The 14402-nt window shown below is 34.8% G+C and overlaps 2 protein-coding genes across 5 annotated transcripts in view; both read right to left on the reverse strand.

Annotated features, from left to right (window-relative positions):
• Positions 1-14402, reverse strand: part of LOC118269957 (17-beta-hydroxysteroid dehydrogenase 13-like) — a 157936-nt gene that overhangs the window by 77850 nt on the left and 65684 nt on the right. The window lies entirely within an intron of this gene.
• LOC118269846 (oxysterol-binding protein-related protein 1) overlaps positions 1-14402 on the reverse strand; it is a 78042-nt gene that overhangs the window by 26221 nt on the left and 37419 nt on the right. The gene's annotated exons all lie outside the window — the stretch shown is intronic.

Raw genomic sequence — 14402 nt, forward strand, 5'->3', positions numbered from 1 at the left:
CCCAGTTCTACAAAATATACGAAAATGTCACCAATTCACTATATTTTAGCATAAACATGTATCATGTCCCCATTTGGTCCCTTTTCCCATCCAATAATGCAATAACAAAATATATTCCCAATATATCATCGGTTCACCTAACTGCGTTACGATAAGGACTTTCGTAGCACTTTCTATCCCAACTGCTACGAAAACGCTACGCACGTAGCACCAGTATTTTCGATGCTACGGCGTAGCGGCGAGGGAAATGAAGTTCGGAACGTGAATAAAATTGTTTGTGACATCTTGATGTCGAAGTATTCGAAGATAATGGAATTATTTGATGGGTATTGGAATTTTCTTTACCTATATTTAGGTAATGTAGGAAATAATATAACAAATACCTACTAAATATAATTACTATCCCTTTTATGTACATACATAACCTCACGCCTGTCTCCCATGGGGGTAGGCAGAGACAATGGGTTGCCAATTGCTACGAATCTTACATGAGGTATATAAGATTCGTAGCAATTGGCTTCGCTTCATCAACAGTCAACTAAACTTTTTGTATTCTATTTCTAATAATTAAGTACCAAATATATGTTCTTAATAAAAATAGTAATAAAGAACATTTAATTACTATTTTTCACAAAGAAAGAACGCTATGCTCAAACGCGTTGAAAATTAAAATGGCTCATATTACGTGTATGCTCTTTAACATAAAAGGTAACTTCAAAAAGGTGTGAACAATTAGCTGAGCTTGGAAAGTATGTTAAAAGGGAATTTTGCTACTAAACTGGTTCTCTCAAACTTTTCTACCTGCTCACTTGAAAAATGCCATTTTGTAGTTTTCACTTAACGTTTTGTGCCTAGTTTGTGTGTGACATACTGGTTATATACCAGCGATGAGTTGATTAATATTCTTATATAAGAAATAATAAGGATGAATTAGAATACAACAATTAGTAAATCCTAAGAAGAGGAAACGATATATCGACCAAACTTTTCTAATTTCCTAAATCGACTGCACGATTGGCGCGGCGGTTGGGCAACCGACTGCCAAGTAACGTGTAGCGGGTTCGATTCCCGCACAAAGCAACTCTTTGTGTGATCCACAAATTGTTGTTTCGTGTCTGGGTGTCATGTGTATGTGAATGTGTATGTTTGTAAACGCACCCACGATACAGAAGAAAAAACTAGTGTGGCGCAATGTTAAAAGAAAAGAAATCTTAATTGCTAATGCTCCATAATTAAAAAAATATACTTAGACTCTAACATTGCCTCTCACACCTCCATATATTACGAACAACCAGACTTCTAAAGCAATTTTCCTAATAGAAATTCCCTCCTTAAAATACACGCTTCGTGATTAATGACAAAGCAAGAACTTCACATAGACATGAGTTCTCAGAGACACGAACTTATTTCCAACATGATAAAACATAATTCCAAATTTCCAACTAACTATTACGTCACTATCTTGAGTTTGAAGCACGCAAATTATACCATACCACAAAACTGGAAATAATTCCCAAGTAGAGCTAGAGAAGCGACAATTTGCTAAACCTGTGTAGGATGCTTTATTTATTAAATGAGCGTGAAATAGTGTTTTACCTTCGTATCCAGGGTAATTTAATGATCACAATTAATTAGATCGGACTAACTTACCTGTGACGTCCGATCCTCAATTGTGTAGGTAGCATCATCCTCGCTAATTATACTAGGTAGTACGCACTTATTAGGGCACGCTGTCACAATATTTAAAGATGAACACATTCATAAAAAATATTTATGCTCTGTGGTCATCTCTTACCACACTGGCAACATCATTTACTTCAAAGCATACCTGCAACACAACTCAAACAGGGCAAAAATAAACAGGTTCCATGTTTATAATCCGGGAAGGGTAGGGACTTAGCGAGGATGATGCTACCTACACAATTGAGGATCGGACGTCACAGGTAAGTTAGTCCGATCTAATTAATTGTATAGGTAGCATCATCCTCGCTAATTATACTAGGTAGCTGTTCAAAGAAAGAGTTGTGTTGATAAACAACACTGTTTAAATATTTGAACATTGTTGTACCTACTTATACAAGACTTATATGGTATAATAAAATCAATATGTCCCGAGTACTGTTAGGTACAAGAAGAAAATTAAGTAAGCAATACTAAATCAAATTATGTTTAGAATCTCTCAAGATGTACCTAAACCATTAAAACTTTTCTATAACTAGTGCTACAAACACTCGTGGTTTGCACCATTTTTATGAACCAAAAATACTTCTAGTATCAGAACCACTTATACCTACATTATTTAGTAGGTATTTTACCAATATTAATTGAGGCGATCTATTCATTAGTATATGTATCAAACGCTTTAAAATTGATTAGGAATAACTAGTGGGGCCACTTATTGTGTGCATTATGAACAATAATCTTATGTTTAAATAAATCCAGTCTATTATGAAAATCTAAGATCTTTCATAAGATACCTAGGTACTTATTAAGAATTATCAAATATTCTATACATATTATAGTCTATAATATTCTTAGTTTAAAATGTTTACGTTCCCAATTTTCAGTAAAACTATAACCTGATCATCATTAGCTACAGAACTTATTGCAACCAATATCAAGATTGTTGACAATGGATCTATTATAAGAACAACCAAAGAAGACGGATTGACTGACCAGGCAGTTGCATTATTTAAATGATTTCAATACAGATGCATCCATTTGAGACTTTAGCAGTAGATACATGTCCACTGCCTAGATATGTATTCACTTCAAACTGTAGAAAACATATTGTTAAGTTTACTCCTCATCAGCTTTAAACCTAAAAATAGTCATTTCACTGACATTCAAACTTTGCATTGTCCCTGCTAATAGCAGCAAGCTTTTGTTTCATAAGATTTACTTTGGTAACAATAAAATTGACTTCCAACATTTTTTAATGTTTTTTGTCAAATCCAAATAACTTATGACAGATTTGTCCCAGGACAATTAATAATTATTCTTAATAAAAATAGCAGTTACTAAAGTAAAGTTCTAGATCATTACGATTTTCATTTTCATTCATGCTATCAATATTGATATAGTTTGAATTATATATGTGATAGTTAACAGTCTTAAACAATACTTAAGCTATGATTTCATAATTAATAAATAATTTATATTTATTTGTTGAATATATCTTATCTATCTGGACTTGTGTGTACCATATAATAAAAACAATGGTAGGTACATAAAGTGAATTAACATTCAAATGGCAATATTCTCTGCCAGTCACCCTTAGGGTTTAAATAACAATGGTACATATTATGTATTTTAGAATAATAATGGAGTGTGGGATACACTTCATATTAAGGTTTCTCTGGCCTTAATTTGAATACACTTCTAAAAAACCATGTTAATAATTATCTATCTGATAGTATTGAAAAAATATCTATGATAAGCCATCATTAAATTTAGAAGTAAAAATATCACATGATATACTTATGCTGTAAAAGAGTGTATGTCAAAAGTGATCCAAGGTAAAATCATATTAGCGTTTTGTTTCATTTAACAATATGAAATACCAACATTATTCCCATAAAATGGAGTAGTAAGTACTCCTTTTCTTAGGAAAACATTCCTGATAATATAATAACAATCAGTGTGTATTCTTGTGTAAAGATGATAAAGATGATGGACTCCTGGGAGTTCTACGCTTGAGTTGCACCATGGGTATCACATCACTCAGGAACCCCGTTAGCTGTTTTTTACCCCCCCCCCCCCTTTTTTGTCTCTTAGTACTGAAAAGGGAGAAAGGGATATACAAAATAGTCCTGTACTGAACAATGAAGGCATCAGTGAAGTAGACATCAGGGTCAGAAAGCTATGATATTTATATATTTCGGCCTCTTGTACTTGTTTTCTCATGTATGTATACGTATGTAGTATGATACGCAAAGTAAATTAGAAGGCGAACTTTGAATCAAATTCGAGCTCAGAGACTAGGATCTGAGTTTATTTTGGTATTTCTACTTGGAGTAGTCAGTAGGAAATACCGGCCTTATCTAGCTTTAATAAAATGAGAACAAGTAACCATGCAATGTGTTAAAATAAACAATCATTACCAAGAATCTATTATTTTACTGCATTACCAATATGGAATACAAAAAAAATAGTTTTTGTATTCCGTGACTGCCACCAACAAGTGATACACAATTACATTATGCTATCTTCCGATATCGTATTTTACATTGATTTCATTCCAAGTACCAAATTTGGAAACTGGAAATCTCGTATCAAATATTTATTTATTCAATTACTGTGTAATGTACATACATTTCAAATATTAGAACCATAGGGTAACATCAACCGTAACTTAGGTTTTATTACAGTTGTAGATGTAAATATTAGTTATAAATAGAACTTGACATCAGCCATGGAGACCTCTCAGGTCAAAACCGTTTTAATTTAGGTATTTTAAAATGTAAATATTTATTTATTTTCTTGGTCTCAATATTGGAGAAAATCTTAAAATACCATGTGTCAAGTTGTTTTTGGTAAAACAAACGTAACTGACATCTGACGTTTCTAATGTCAACAAAAAACATAAACATTGTTTACGAAGAATCTTTGCTCTGCGTAATAGTTACAATTAGGGCCTTGTAATTTCCATTATTATTATCCCAGGCCATTGATTGGTGGTTTTCCATGATATATATATTATGGTAAAACCAGCCAAGTTCTATAACTGGATATGCCAAACATACAATGTTAAACTTAAAGTTGAACCGAATCAAAATTCTTGATAAATTCCACCTTTCTATGTGGTAGTTTAGAGACAAATGTCTAGAGCATAAACGATTACCTTTTTCAGTATTAGTAAGTAATACTTACCAAGTTTACAAGGATACTTTTGTACAGTACCGTAGTATTAAAGTATAGACATTTCTTATATTCTCGAAAGGCAAAGAATATCAACATAGCAGCATGTAGCCAGCAATATACAATGTGTATGGCCCCTCTTTAGGAAAACAAATGGTGCTGTAATGTCATATTGAATAAAAATCTCCAGAATAGAAAACATAATTCTTTGTTATCATGTGTTTTATCCTCACTCACACCTATGGAAAAAACACTTCAATGCATGAGTTTAGGACCAGTTCATAGATCTGTAGTTAAAATAATAAGTAATCGCATAATAGTAATGCTCTTTAGGAATTATGCATAATTGCCTAAAGTACTACTTGATCCGGGATGTAAGATACTGGCAAAAAATCATTTATCTACAGGTACGCATGGTACTGCGGCACCTTAGCTTTAATAATTTTCCTTCAGGAGTAAAATTATTTTGCTTTTATGAGTATCTTGTGGTATAATTGTCGGAACAGGAATATCATTGAAGGTAATCCATACCTATAAACCAACTAAGTATGGTTGGGGGACTTATAGTCAAACTCCATAGTTCAGACAATTAATGTGATTTACCTGTGAAAGCGAAGATCTGGACCACAGCAACATGAGTAATACTGGAAGTTCTACAGAGGATTCCTCGGAGTTGTTGATCTTAATGTTTTAAACCCAGTTTGGGCCTCACTCACTCACGCACCATACTTGATATGGACTTTTCTTGGATGTGGTGACAGGCTTAAGTAATAAATTGTTATATTGGGTTGTTCTCCAATTTACATTCAGACTAACATTATATTTAAAAAATATACTATATATGTATATGTAACACTCCCTTTTATGTTCTGAAATTTGACCTTTATGTCTATACTAAGGGGTCTCATGTTATTAGGTTCTCATGGAACAATCTACATGATGTGTCTGACTGTATTATAAAGTACCATAATAGGTATGTTAAATACTTAAGCCGGCAGTAGCTATTGCTCCTAGGATCATTTAATATTTATGATCCAATAGGATTAATATTTACAATCCCATTTCCATTCCGTAAAGCCCTTGGTTCCTTGTTTATTTTAAAAAAGTTGGGAGGAATTAGATTATACTATAATCTAATTAGATTATAGTAGAGGGCAATTAAGCTTAACCTCTCGTTTGCGGGTATATGAGACAACAATAGAATACACATTGTGTCTTGCACTGATGTTAGCTTCACAACATATGACGGGTTAATCATTCAATAAGAATGACAGTGGCTTCTGTCCACATGCAACTTTAAGGGCGAATGGCTGGCCAAGGGAACATCCTTATTCCCAATAAAATAGGCAGTGATAGCACTGGAGCATACTTACAGATCAGAGTGAGACTGTGAAAATGGTTTCCATATTGATCAACCTCAGTGCCATGCCACGGTGAGCAGTTTTGCAGGACTGCAGTTAGCTTTATGTTCTTCTGTGGCAACGAGAACTGATAATAAGTTCCAAACTGCTACTTCAATGGTCCACGGCTTACCTCTCGTGAAAGCTCTAGGATTGCAGTAGGAAGTATGTGACTGAAACTGAATGTGACTTAAACCAACGGCTAACCTCCCGTGAAAGCTCTTGTGGTTTGCTTCATAGTCAAGTGACCAACGGCTAACCTCACGTGAAAGCTCTTGTGGTCAGTTTCATTGTCAAGGAACCAGCGGCTGACCTCTCGTGAAAGCTCTTGTGGTTCATTCTATAGTCGAGTAACCAACGGCCGACCTCTCGTGAAGGCTCTAATGGTCCGATCTATAGTAAACGTGTAACCCATGACTCACCTCTCGTAGGAGCTCTTATGGTACGTTTCAAGTGTGTATATTAAATACACAATCAGTCTCATGGCTATTGCTTCTAAAAGCTAAGTATTGGAAAAGGCTTCCTTATTCGGTGTAGGTACCTACACGAAAAAACTTGCACAACTGATGACAATTAATGCGTCCTCTCGCCGGTCTCGCCCGTGGATTCGACTCCTGCACACGCTCCATCAACTTTTCTATCTGCTTACGGCTATTTTGTCCCATTTGAGTGGGAAAATCATTAAATTTTATAGAAAATTTCTCAGGTACGAAGTGACAGCTCGTGCACAAAATAGCACAATGATGTTGCCAGTGTGGTAAGAGATGACCACAGAGCATAAATATTTTTTATGAATGTGTTCATCTTTAAATATTGTGACAGCGTGCCCTAATAAGTGCGTACTACCTAGTATAATTAGCGAGGATGATGCTACCTATCAGCTCGTTCTTACTAGATATAATGTTCATAATTGAAGTTCTATTCAATGTATGTAGCTACACAACTGGCCAGGCACATAGTATTGTTAGTTTATGAGTTTATATGACCAAGGTGAATGTGATGGAAGCTAAACAAAGTTAACAGAAGTGGGCCCAGTAAGCTGATGACTGATCCGGAGCTGCGGATAACCTAGAGGGTTTACCGGGGCTCCTTAGTCAGTAATTGCCCACTGCGAGAGAAGCAGTTGGATGATTTTCCCTCTTCAAAAAAAAAGGGAACTGAGTGAGCTATTCTGTAGTTCTGTCTATCCAAAAAAAAAGGTTAGCTGTCACACATATACTATGTATTTTACCTTCTGTCTTCTTGTTTGACAGATTATAAGTACCTATAAGGTTACAATACATTATTAGATTCGACAAACAGTACATGGAAAAAAAGAACTTCACTTGTTTAAAGAGAAAAAAATAAGTCCCTAAAATCTGAATAAAGGGGTCTGTCAATAACACTGATTGCCGTGACGAAGCTCAAATCGAATTTCGATTTAAATTTCATAAACCATTAAAAATATTAATGAATTTTCCGTAGACGTCGATTTTTTAAAAGCTTCTTCAGAAACACTAAATGGTCTTTGATTTAAAATACTAAGTATTTTCAAAATGTCTGGTGTACGGCTAAAAACATCACTCCTAGTAAATGGACCTCTTTCAGTATTCCTGAGAGGCTTCAAAAAACGAGGGCTTTTAAGTTATTTTATATACATTTTAGTAAAAGGCATGACATTTATAAATGAAAATCATATCTCACGTTTATTCCTAAATTGGCCTGACGTCCGTCGGGGGATAACTAAGTTACGTTAATTAATGAAGCCCGACTCTCTATTCACGAGCCAAACCTCAAACTAGCAACGGGGAGGCAAAAGTTTATTTATACACGAGTATAAGCCAGAGACTGCGGTTTAATGTAATATTGCTATACTATAATCAGACGCTTAATGAAATCAATGATTTCACGAAGAGTATTTTTACATCTATCAGTCATTTGATTGCGAAAATGTGACAAAATAGTATATTGATTAAGATGTGAACTATTTGAGAAAATATCTTTTAGTTACGAGTCAAGCCGGAATTCATATTCATAAGTCACGGCGCGGCAACATTAGTATAGCAAGAAACCTTCATATTACTATATCTCACAATAATTTTTACACTAATATTTTATTACTTGTCCTGGATTACAAAAGTGGGATATATTAAAGAAAGGTCAAATTAAAAGTGCCCTTAACTGACGAGTATGCATGAAAAGACGATGATTCATCAACAATCGTTGATGTAACGAAAAATGTACATAAATTAAATTAAATTCGTATCAATTAGCGTTCCACAGACTCTGCCTATCCCCATGGGAGACAGGCGTGACCTTATGTACGTATGTATACACGTGTAACTTAAATCAATATGTAATAAAGCACAATATTTAACAGATGTGCGACTGTTACGGATTACCCCTTTGGGGCTTGACGTTTGATGTTTAAAGAGCTTGAAATTAAAACGTGACGGAGCACAGGTAACACTGAGTAACACTCGTTCTGCCGGCCTTGTCCTAATTAAGTTATTGGTGTCAAAGACTTCTGACATTTTTTTAAATTAAAGGCTTCACGTTATTACCGAAAAGGAGTATCAAATTGTTAAGAAAAAAATGCTATAGACCAAACATTTTGTAACGAAAATTCACGTGTAATTTGACTAACAAAATCAAAAGTATAGACCTAAATAAAAAAATAGCAGTCATTTCGGGTTAATCGCTGGTTTTTCCCTAATCATATCCGATACCCTTTATAGCCTACATTTTCAACGAATCATAGAACATTAAATACAAAGTAGCGACGAATTGTAGATGGTACTGGATCAGCTGACCGCTTGGCAGCTCGCCAGGGCGCCCGGTCGATACCGCCAGCGCCGCCGACGAGCCGTCTCGTCTAGGCCACGTACAACAACTGGGTGTTTTCACCCTACTCGCGACCTTATTCCATACATCTCACGACAGATCTTTAATATTAAATTAAATCGATGTCAAGATGTAGCAAATTCAATACTACCGATTTTTGTAGTTAATATTAAAAAGCAATCTTATTTCGTCATGTTTTTTAATTTAATACTTCAATATCTAATTCAGTCAATAAAAAAAGTAATTGATGTCCTCTTTTCTGTTTGATTTTAAAGAAAATAACACTAATAAATTAGGTCTTATATTACGAATGAATTAGGTAATATTACTTAACAACTTTGTGGTGTATTTACCTTATATGTTAATACATATTAATCCGTTGGCAATTAGATTAGCTTTCGCAAATCGGATTACTAATTGCGGCACTCAAATGGCAGTAGGAAATTGCTCGCAACTCAAATGGTTGCTAGGGTAGAAACTTCCAGAAACTATACAGCTAGGAAAGTCATCAGTGGGATTGAAATGTATCTGTGAGATTGCAAAAAAACGGGTACCTATGGAATTTTTATTTTGTTCTTTTCTAAACTACATCCTAACCTATCGAGTATACCCAAAACTACGGACTGCTTAGCGAGTTACTGAGGCTCCGGCTCGAAAAGCAGGAGTAGGAACGTGGTTTTTAGTCAGTAAGAGTCTGACACTCCCTCTCGTCTCGCCCAAGGCGGGAATTGTTATTGGATAAGTATCCCCCCGTAGTAAAAATCAAAACCGTTGTGTGTCTTATGCACCAACATGGCGTACAACGCAATACATTTGTCAAAGTCAAATATGCGACGGGTTAAAACGAGCACCTAGCTTCACAGACAGACAGATTGATGGACAATTCAATTTTACGTTTCAAAATTGAATGAACAAATGATTTTACTTTTGAGTCAATTTCAGAATCTGTATGGACTATAAACTCTATGATGCCTCTTTATAATATTATTTCTTTTAGAAAGTGTAACGTAAAGATATTTGGAAAGTAAATGGAGCCATTATTTTTGGGCATTGATATATAAGTTGGCATGCTTTCAACGTTGCGTCGCAGATGTGAACCTGCAAAATATTTAATGGTTGCAGTCTAAACTTTAAATTCTGAAATATGTTTAGCTTAAGTTTTTCAGAAGTCTGAAATTGGCCTGAGGCTTGGTCATTGAAATATTATGTTTAGCGTTAGTATTTCAGGAGTCTGAAATTGGCTCGAGGCATGGTAAGAAGATCATTCATTCAGATAATTATACACCTGTGATTATTTATATAAGTAAGCTGTTGTGTCGTGGTGGGCCCGATTCTCAAGCATGAGGGAGTGGGTTCGAACCTACCAACGACAAGTACCAATGTGACTTTTTCCAAGTTATATGTACATTCTAAGATTATTTAGACACCACTGACATCTGGTGAAGGAAAATATCGTGAGGAAACCTGGGCTTATAATTTTTAATTATAAGTTTGAAATCACCAACCCGCATTGAGCAAGCGTGGTGATTAATGCTCAAACCTTCTCTGTGTGAGAAGAGGCCTTTGGTCAGCAGTGGCCACTTACAGGCTGTTAATGTGTATGTAAGCTCATGAATACTTAGACTATAAGCATCTCAAGTTTCATTCAACAATCAAAACACACTGTTTGTGTGTCTGATATAAGTACAAACAGGCTATCAAAACCAACAGAGGCTCTTAAGGCTAATGGAAAAATAATACGAACAATATTCTTCTACGAAACTAAAAGCCTACAAGTATTCCTAGAACCTTTCAAATTCAATTTCCTGCCAAGCTATTGAGAGAAAGAGATTTCCTGTAGAAAATATTTTCTTAATAAAGTGACCTAGGAACATAGTACTACAAATAGTAATATCATATTTTTCAGTGAACAGAAATAGTTAGTGGTTGTTCGTGGAATTTTTTAGGTACGAATAATATGTTCGGTTTACCCATTTGTCTTAATAAGAGTTTATGTTTTGGAACACGCACTTACTCTTACATGATGAACCCGCTATTGAATATTTAGTTACACCCATTTTATTTATTAGTCTAGAAATAATGAATGACATAATAATTAATATATAAACTATAATAGTTTAACTTTTTTATTAGAACATAAACGAAATAATAATATCTTTAATTAGTTACAACTAAATGAATATTGCCAATAATTATATAGAAAATCAATAAGGAATTCATAAGTTTTTTTTTATTTTAACCCGTGGCATGCAGGGAGCGCGAGGCACAATTTGTTTTCTATTGTGTCTTATACAGGGTGCAGATTTGAAACCATGACAGAACTCGGGAGCATGTTACGGAAGTAAAAAATGTTCAATTTAAAATAAGGTTTCTGGCCAATAGTTAAAAACACAGCTATAATAAATTATTTAAGATTGGCCGTCTTTCAGAATAATTCGTCACCGGCGATTCTGAATATTTCAGAATCGGCCAACATGTCACGCACACAGCGTAACAAGACAGCGTCGAAGGTCAGTGGGCGGGGCCACGCGAGACGCCGCGCGAGTAGGCAGTTAGAAAGCGAAAAGAAAAATAATCACCAACATTTATTAATGATTTGATTGTTAACACATTTTCAATAATCTTAGAGTGCAGAAACAATCAATAAAAAAGTAGTACTCGTATCTTCAAAGAAAACGTAGGTATCAGCTGATTCATAACACTACGTACCTAATGATTTACTTATTACGTTTTATTGCAATCCTGTTGGATACTAATAATTTAAAACTTAGTTATTTAAGGTCTGAATTATGAAAACACATCGCTATGAAAAGGTAGGTAGGGATCTAATCCAAACGCTCAGCTGTTTGCGAGCATAATCTTAGGTACCACTACCTACTAACTAATATCAACAAACACATTGTACGTAGGTAAGTTCAACCCAAAGTTTTATTCGTGTTTTAAATCGAATGATGTAAAATTTTGTTTCCTATTTGAATTAAGTCGTTACTATTAACCATTAATTAGTAACTGACTATAAGTTTACTTATTATTCTGCGCCATAGGTACAGTATTTATCAGTTGATTCATAATAGCTAATGAATTATGATGTATTAATTAAATTTTATTGGCATCCTGCTGAATACGTAAAACAACCAATTTCAAACTTAGAATCGTAAGATCGGGATAATAAACACACATAGGTAAGTAGGTAGTCCAAGCGCTCAGCTGTTTGCGGGCGTGATGTTAGATAAGTAGTTTACTAACGTATTCTGTCTACCTAGATACATTCAGTTCAAAGTTTTAAATCTAACTAAAAATGGTTTCATCCGCATAACCTACGTACATACCTATCACCTACTTTATTGTTAGTTTGTTATTGCCTAACTAATTTCTAACAATTAGTATACTACTTACCTACTTATTATCATTTCATGTATGTTCCTGCGGTAGTTATCAGCTGATTCATCGTAGGTACTAGTTAAGTAATGATTTACTTATTACGTCTTATTGCAATCCTGCTGAATATCGCTCAGCTGTTTGTTTCATTTTTGTGTGTTGGAACAATTTCTTTAAATTCATCAATCCTATTGATGCGTTCTTAATCCGATCTAAAATAAACTAGTTTCTGCTAGCGGTCTAGCTATTTAATCAGAATATCGCAGTGGCGGGCAACAACCGATACCATAACGAGTCGCGGGTTCGATTCCAGCATGGAACAACTCTGTATAAGTACCTAATCCACAATTTGTTGTATCGGGTCTGGGTGAGACGTAGTTATGTGAATTCAGTAGTTATGTAAAAATTGATATTTAGAGAGCCAAAACTACTAATGTAATTTGAAAGTTAATATCAAAATACGCATTGTACGAGTAGGTAAGTGTCCAAATGTTTATTCGTGTTTTATATCGGTGGATTATAAAATTGTCGGTCAGTGGGTAGCCTTAGGGGCGGATTTGTCTTTCCTATTTATGCATTGATATTCCGCATACATACCTACGATAGTTACCAGCTGATCAGCTGATTCGTAATAAGTACATACTAAATGCGTTTCCTATTGGTGTAACTAATAAACAATTTCAAACTTAGTAATGGGCCAGTGGGTATCCTTAGGGACGGAATGTACAAGTAAATAAATTACATAAATATCTACCTGTGTCACTCGGAGTCCGGAGATTTTGTTCGTCTTCGTAATCTACCTATGCACAGTAACATAGGTATGCACTACGTCACTGATTGACTATTGTAACACTAAGACACTTATTTTGAATGTGTTTCAAGCACTAAACTTCTTACAGTCACTGGGTAATAGTCAGCATACGTAATTGTCATGCCTGTGTAGGTATTTTCTGGTTAAGACGAACATTTGAATAACTCGACGGAGAATTTTTCTACCGGTGGCGGGAAAGTAAACTACCTAGACTAAGTGTCTGTTATCATCATAAACACTAAACTTTGATAATTAATAAGACGGGAGTTCAAGGTCATGCATAAGAAATTTCGCAAGCGACTGCCACCGGCAGTGCCAAAACATAAACTGAATGCGTGTGCGTGCGCGCCACAGGGTGAGGGTGCTAGGGGCGGAGCTTGTGGTGCGTTCGCGTTTCTTATTGGAATTTTAGGGAATTGGTAATAATGTCAAATACGTGTTTGAGTTTGTGTGCGTGTAATGCCGCGTTTTAAGCTAGTTACATAACGTTCGAAATGTGATAGGCGTAGTTCTCACTTACGGATTTGCGAATTTTACAAAAAAATTAAAAAAAAAATTCCCATTTTTTTTATTGATTTGGACTCAGAATCGATAGCCGAGTCACCTCCTTGAATGCGTCTCGTTTTTAAAAATACACCCTGTATACAAGAGGTTAAAACTTTAATTTTAAAGAAAAATATACAAGATTATATTCGAAGACATTTTCAAGATAATAAGAAATATGAATAAATATTTATGTGGTCCTCCCGCTTCCTACTTTATTTATCTCACGTTTTCGGGCGCCATTTTTCAATTACGAAGCAAAATAAGATTTTTCTTACATCTTACGACTGGAGTGACCTCATTCTACCACCTTATTATTTAATCGTCATAACATCATGCTCTGCTACCAATGAAGGGTAAGCAGATAGAGTGTATAATTTATCATACATTCACTTCTCATTCATTGATCATGTTATAAGTCTCATTGGGTTATATATATTACTAGCGGACCCGACAGACGTTGTCCTGTCTACACGTCTATAATTTGAAAATTTGTCGGATCCAATGTAAAACATTCCAAAATCAACAACTACTAATAAATTTAAAATTTATTAAAAAACATTGTACAGTGGGCAAAATTGTGAATC

Source organism: Spodoptera frugiperda, chromosome 15 (assembly GCF_023101765.2).
Source record: "Spodoptera frugiperda isolate SF20-4 chromosome 15, AGI-APGP_CSIRO_Sfru_2.0, whole genome shotgun sequence".
NCBI classification, from domain to species: domain Eukaryota; kingdom Metazoa; phylum Arthropoda; class Insecta; order Lepidoptera; family Noctuidae; genus Spodoptera; species Spodoptera frugiperda.